Source organism: Dendropsophus ebraccatus, chromosome 14 (genome assembly GCF_027789765.1).
Source record: "Dendropsophus ebraccatus isolate aDenEbr1 chromosome 14, aDenEbr1.pat, whole genome shotgun sequence".
In the NCBI taxonomy this organism is placed as follows: Eukaryota; Metazoa; Chordata; class Amphibia; order Anura; family Hylidae; genus Dendropsophus; species Dendropsophus ebraccatus.
In genome coordinates this window covers 73,624,902-73,632,714 of record NC_091467.1, presented here as the reverse complement: position 1 = coordinate 73,632,714, position 7,813 = coordinate 73,624,902, and positions in this window count along the sequence as shown.

Genomic DNA, 7,813 nt, shown 5'->3' with positions numbered 1-7,813 from the left:
GATGTGTGCGGTATTACAATTTACCTCCATTCACTTTGATGGAACTGAGCTACAAAACCTCCACACCCAACCTGAGGACAGGAGAGGTGCTGTTTCTTGGAGAATGCGGCCATGTTTTTTTTAAAGCCTGGACAACCCCTTTAAGTCCAGAGTTGTAATACAATTGCCTCAGGAACCTGACCACACGGCATGTCCAGCTTCTCTAAACCAAACGGAGAGAACAGCACTGGATACTTTCATTGTATTTAGAATTCTATTCAAGAACCAGGAAGAACTGGATGAGCCCCATTATTAAACATCTTTGAAGCTGCTGTGCATAAATGTTCAGGGGCTAAAGAAAAAAAACTACAGAATTTAAAGGGAAACTTCTACAATTTTTTTTCTTTTTCGAATCAACCGGTGTTAGAAAGTTATATAGATTTGTAATTTACTTCTATTTAGAAATTTCCAGTCTTCCAGCACTTATCAGCTGCTGTATGCCCTACAGGAAGTGGTGTATTCTCTTCAGTCTGGCACAGTGCTCTCTGCTGCCACTTCTGTCCATGTCAGGAACTGTGCAGAGCAGCAGCAAATCCCCATAAAAAACCTCTCCAGTCTTCCAGTACTTATCAGCTGCTGTATGTCCTGCAGGAAGTGGTGTATTCTCTCTAGTCTGACACAGTGCTCTCTGCTGCCACCTCTGTCCATGTCAGGAACTGTCCCGAGCAGGAGAGGTTTTCTATGGGGATTTGCTGCTGCTCTGGACAGTTCCTGACATGGACAGAGGTGGCAGCAGAGAGCACTGTGTCAGACTGGAGAGAATACACCACTTCCTGCAGGACATACAGCAGCTGATACTGAAAGACTGGAGATTTATTACAAAGAAGTAATTTACAAAACTGTATAACTTTCTTATACAAGACAATAAGACAAAAAAAAAAAATCTCTGGAGTACCCCTTTAAAGGGTTATTCATGCATAGAAAAACACGTCCACTTTCTTCCAGAAACAGCGCCTCTCCTGTCCTCAGGTTGGGTGTGGTATTGCAGCTCAGTTCTCTTAAAGTGAATGTAGCTGAAATGTAATGCCGCACACATCCTGATGACAGGGGGGGTTAATCCTGGTTAATCCCTTTAAACATTTCTATTTCCTGCACTGGCAGCAGAAGTTTTATCTTGGAATAATGTCGGCTCTCTAGAAGAAAAAAAAACTTGGAAACCATCAACAAGCAGGATGGCTGGGGGATGATTTATTAGAACAGCAGATTTAGCTGTGACACTCCGACCCTGATGCTATAGGGTTTAGCAGCCCTCCGGTATTTGGGGCCCTGGTCCTGATCTTTAAGGAGGGGCTCCACACATAATAACAGATGGTCAATAGCAGCTTGTCGACTATTTTCAAACATTGACAAAACTGAAGGGGATGTCATAAGCAGCTTGCTGATGGTTTCCATCACCAACAAGGTAGCATGAGTATAAATCAAGCTTGCTGACTGTTGGGCCAATGCTGATGCAAAGTGGAGCTCCCCCTTAAAGTGTCCGTACTGATGTGTTATACTAGTGTGTAATAATCAGCGAGTACCCGCCTGTCCCGGCACTATACTATGGGATGCCGCCGCTGCCGCCACGTGGATTCGTTTATATCTGATAGGAATTTCACTTATGTGTATATATGTCCATCCCTGCCGGGGGGCTAAGAGGCGTGTGCGCGCCGGGGACCTCCTTATTACTGCCTTCTTGCCTGGGGCATGGCCGTCCTTGCTGTCCAGACTTGTTCCAGAATGGCTGGACTGTCTCCAAGTACTCAGGTCGTTTCTGCACCTGTTAAAGCTGGATGATAGTATGGGCGCCACTACGGGTTGTAACCCGGCTACCTGGTTATATAATGATACCCCCCACTCCGTCACCTTTATCCATCCATATCTATAAGATGGAGGGCAGGCAGAGTGCAGCAGGCAGCTCTGGATGAGCAGTGATGTTGCACTATGACGGTAGATTGCACAGCACAGTCTATAGTCACATCCTGTAGCGCTTCCTCCTTGGCCGTCTCTGTCTCCTTATATAGATAAGTACAGGCCCCGCTCCCGTATGTCAGGACAGCCTGCATGTACATACCAATACCAACAGGGGGCAGCGTAGGAGACCATCCCATACATCACCTAGTGTACAGAGATGGCCACTATCACTCACAGCTTATACCGGTGATGCTGGGCTGTCCGTACACATTGCTTCTAGCCCATCATACATATGGACGCTCAGATTGGCTGCAGATTGTGCGTGCATGTACTTTTAGTAAGGGGGGGAGCTGCTGTCAGATGGATTAAGGCCCCGATAACAAAACGTCCGCCATGTTGACATCTCTCCTAAGACATCTGCCCCTGGGGGGAGCCGAAAGACCCCTGTACACATTACATAGTCAGCTGGTCCTGCCGAAATGAGTGGGAGCAGCCCCCAATACTCACGCACAGACCATGTATTACAGGCCGGGTCCCTGTATGCCGCCGCCTTATAATGTCATGAAAAACTTGCAGATTTTATCTACTCACAGATCCGGCACGGGAACAAACTTATAGCAAGAAAGTAAAAACAATGTTGCTGCCCATTGTGAGACTAACAATTCCTTCCATACTTGTCATTATCTATTCAGTTTCCTTTCCCCTGTTCTGAGCTGCTGCTTTCTGCTGAAGACACAAAAGTCTGTGTGTGAGCTTTTCTCTCTGTCTCAATCCTCCTCCCTTCTGAGACGGCTGATGTAAGCAAGTCCCTGGCCGGCTTTATCTGCAACATTGTAGCTTCTTTGTAATGCTGGGAGGGGTAATCACAGAGAGTTCATCAGCAACTTGACCTCAGAATAATCCTCCCAGCATTACAAAGAAGCTACAATGTAGCAGATACAGCCAGCCGGGGACTTGTTTACATCAGCTGTCTAAGTAGGGAAGGGGGAGGAAGGGGGGCAGAGAAAAAAGCTCACACACAGATTTTTGTGTCTTCAGCAGAAAGCAGCAGCTGAAAACTGTGGGAAGGAGACTGAATAGATAATAACAAGTATGGAAGGAATTGTTAGTCTCCTCATGAGCGGCAACATATCAGAAGTTATGTGTGAGTGAAGTACCCGCTTAAGCCCGATTTGCCTTTCAGAATTAGTCAAATATGAATGAATTTTCATTGGTTGTTTGATCATTGCTGCATACATGCGGAAAGATTACATTTAATGCCTCAAGCAATAGTCTTTCTAATAGACCCTAATGCATCAAGAAGCAAACCCCTCCTGATACCGGGCGTGTCTATGGCCATGACCCAACCATCACAGTTGCCATCTCCCCCCCCCCCCCCCCATTCTTTGATCTTATAGCTGAGATGCAGAGCGCTCACTGCGGTGCTACACGTCAGTATCCGTTTGTGCGACCCCCTCCTGCAACCGATATCATTGGGTAACCCCTAACCTTATATCCTTATATCTGCAGCTCTAAGAAATCTGCATGGAAATCCCGTCTGCAGAGGAGAGACGCAGATAATGCAGCAGCTGGGTCCAGATTAGATGCAGAGGTGGGGGGGGGGGGGGGGGGTGTGCTGCCTGCAATGCGTGCATTCATGGCCTATAGAAGCAATGCCAACCTGTACTTCCTATGGCCACCAGATTAGTGAAGAGTTTGCAGCTCTTAAAGGGTTAAGCAGATTCTATTAAGAATGAGGGGGAAAAAAAACATTAGTTCCTCGGAGCCAATATACTAGTGGCCATAAAGAGACTTCCAATTTAGGGCAGGAGTTTTTGCAGTGGGAGGGGACGGAGCGGGTGCAAGCCTCTGATCTCCCCTCATATGGTAAGGCTTGGTCTGGTCCAGCACCCGCACTGACCCTCCCACCACACAGCCACTATGTACAGGGAGGACCGGATGACAGTACGACCCGGCTGGCATCACCAGCCCACAGCTCTGCCGGCCTGGGGCAATCATGCTGCTGCTGCAGGGGTTAACTCTTAAAGGGCTCCATCTGTTACAAGGGCCTAGTGAAATGAGCCCGGCCTCCTGACAAATGCAGTGAATTATTTAAAGGGATTGTCCACTTTAAAAACATCTTTTATGTTTGTTTGGGATATAGTTATTAAAGGGGTAGTTTACCCAAAAAATGTTTTTCTTTCAAATCAGCTGGTCTCAGCAAGTGCCAGAGATTTGTAATTTACTTCTATTAAAAAGATCACAATCCTTCCAGTACTTATTAGCTGCTGTATGTCGTGCAGGAAGTGGTGTATTCTCTCTGACTCAGTGCTCTCTGCTGCCACCTCTGTCCATGTCAGGAACTGTCCAGAGCAGGAGAGGTTTTCTATGGGGATTCGCTGCTGCTCTGGACAGTTCCTGACATGGACAGAGGTGGCAGCAGAGAGCACTGTGTCAGACTGGAGAGAATACACTACTTCCTGCAGGACTTATAGCAGCTGATAAGTACTGGAAGACAAGGGTGGCGCTGTTCTGGTCCCTATGTTTTCCTTATAGAGATGGGGCCCTATGCACGTTGGACTATTAGCGCTCTGAGAAAACGCTAGGATTAGTGGATGGGGGACGGGACGACTATTTGTATCCTCGCTGCTGCAGAGATCCAGTGCTCTATACGGCATGAAGCAGAGCCATGGCGGCCGCTTGACCCCTCACCCTATTGTGTGTGTAGGGGGGGGGGTCTACATCTCAGGAATAGAATTTAAAGTTACTGTTGGCGAGATACCAGAGCGGGTATGCTTCCTTCCTGACGGGATTAACCCTTCCTGTGCCGCAGAGCGTCTATAGAGGAGCCTGCACCAGATCAGCGTGGTAGACTGGACTATGAGCCGCCAGCTATGCTGTCACTTCTGTTACTGGGAGAGATGGATGAAGCGATATGGTTATAATTATAGCTAGGGAAATATATTAGGGGGTCATGTGATCACTATATGGCGCCCAGCGTACAAGATGACACTATATGGCGCCCAGCATACAAGATGACATGTTACTATAGGGCATCAAGCATACAAGGGGACATTATATGGCCTCCAGCATACAAGGTGACACTATGTGGTTCCCAGCATACAAGGTGCCACTATATGGTTCCCAGCATACAAGGTGTCACTATATGGTTCCCAGCATACAAGGTGCCACTATATGGTGCCCAGCATACAAGGTGTCACTATATGGTGCCCAGCATACAAGGTGACACTATATAGTGTCCAGCATACAAGGTGTCACTATATGGCGTCCAGCATACAAGGTGTCACTATATGGTTCCCAGCATACAAGGTGTCACTATATGGTTCCCAGCATACAAGGTGTCACTATATGGTGTCCAGCATACAAGGTGTCACTATATGGTGCCCAGCATACAAGGTGTCACTATATGGTGCCCAGCATACAAGGTGACACTATATAGTGTCCAGCATACAAGGTGTCACTATATGGCGTCCAGCATACAAGGTGTCACTATATGGTTCCCAGCATACAAGGTGTCACTATATGGTTCCCAGCATACAAGGTGACACTATATGGCGCCCAGCATACAAGGTGTCACTATATGGTGCCCAACATTATATGGCGTCCAGCATACAAGGGGACATTATATGTCCTCTAGCATACAAGGTGACACTATATGGCGTCCAGCATAAAGGTGACACTATATGGCGTCCAGCATACAAGATGACACTATATGGTGCCCAACATACAAGGTGCCACTATATGGTGCCCAGCATACAAGGTGCCACTATATGGTGCCCAGCTTACAAGGTGACACTATATGGCGCCCAGCATACAAGGGGACATTATATGGCCTCCAGCATACAAGGTGACACTATATGGCATCCAGCATACAAGGTGACACTATATGGTACCCAACATACAAGGTGACACTATATGGTGCCCAGCATACACGGTGACACTATATGGCGCCCAGCATACAAGGGGACATTATATGGCCTCCATCATACAAGGTGACACTATATGGTGCCCAGCATACAAGTTGACACTATATGGCGCCCACCATACAAGGTGTCACTATATGGTGCCCAGCATACAAGGGGACATTATATGGTGCCTAGCATACAAGGGGACATTATATGGTGCCCAACATACAAGGTGACACTATATGGTGCCCAGCATACAAGGGGACATTATATGGCCTCCAGCATACAAGGTGACACTATATGGTGCCCAACATACAAGGTGACACTATATGGCGCCCAGCATACAAGGGGACATTATATGGCCTCCAGCATACAAGGGGACATTATATGGCCTCCAGCATACAAGGTGACACTATATGGCGCCCAGCATACAAGGGGACATTATATGGCCTCCAGCATACAAGGTGACACTATATGGCGCCCAGCATACAAGGGGACATTATATGGCCTCCATCATACAAGGTGCCTCTATATGGTTCCCAGCATACAAGGTTCCACTGTATGGCGCCCAGCATACAAGGTGCCACTATATGGCGCCCAGCATACACGGTGCCACTATATGGCACCCAGCATACAAGGGGACATTATATGGCATCCATCATACAAGGTGACACTTTATGGTGCCCAACATACAAGGTGACACTATATGGTGCCCAGCATACAAGGGGACATTATATGGCCTCCAGCATACAAGGTGACACTATATGGTGCCCAACATACAAGGGGACATTATTTGGCCTCCAGCATACAAAGTGACACTATATGGTGCCCAGCATACACGGTGACACTATATGGCGTCCAGCATACAAGGTGCCATAATATGGTGCCCAGCATACAAGGGGACATTATATGGCCTCCAGCATACAAGGTGACACTATATGGTGCCCAACATACAAGTTGACACTATATGGCGCCCAGCATACAAGGTGTCACTATATGGCACCCAGCATACAAGGTGACACTATATGGCGCCCAGCATACAAGGTGACACTATATGGCGCCTAGCATACAAGGTGACACTATATGGCGCTCACCATACAAGGTGACACTATATGGCGCCCACCATACAAGGTGACACTATATGGCGCTCACCATACAAGGTGACAGTATATGGTGCCCAGCATACAAGGTGACAGTATATGGTGCCCAGCATACAAGGTGTCACTATATGGCGCTAAGCATACAAGGTGACACTATATGGCATCCAGCATACAAGGTGACACTATATGGCGCCCAGCATACAAGGGGACATTATATGGCGTACGGCATACAAGGTGACACTATATGGCATCCGGCATACAAGGTGACAGTATATGGTCCCCAGCATACAAGGTGTCACTATATGGCATCCAGCATACAAGGTGACACTATATGGTGCCCAGCATACAAGGTGACAGTATATGGCGTACAGCATACAAGGTGACACTACATGGTGTCCAGCATGCAAGATGACATGTTACTATATGGCGCCCAGCATACAAGATGACACTATATGGCGTCCATTATACAAGGTGACACTGTGGCGTCCATCATACAAGGTGATACTATATGGCGTCCAGCATACAAGATGACATGTCACTATATAGCGTCCAGCATACAAGGTGACACTATGTGGCATCCATCATACACGGTGACACTATATGGCGTCCAGCATACAAGGTGACACTATATAGCGTCCATCATACACGGTGACACTATATGGCGTCCAGCATACAAGATGACATGTCACTAGCGTCCAGCATACAAGGTGACACTGTGGCATCCATCATACACGGTGACACTATATGGCGTCCAGCATACAAGATGACATGCCACTATAGGGCGTCCAGTTTGGTTGCTATGGGTTACAGCACATTGGGGTGCCCTTTGTGACAAAACAGAGGCTCCATGACTGGTTGTATAGATATCTATTATGG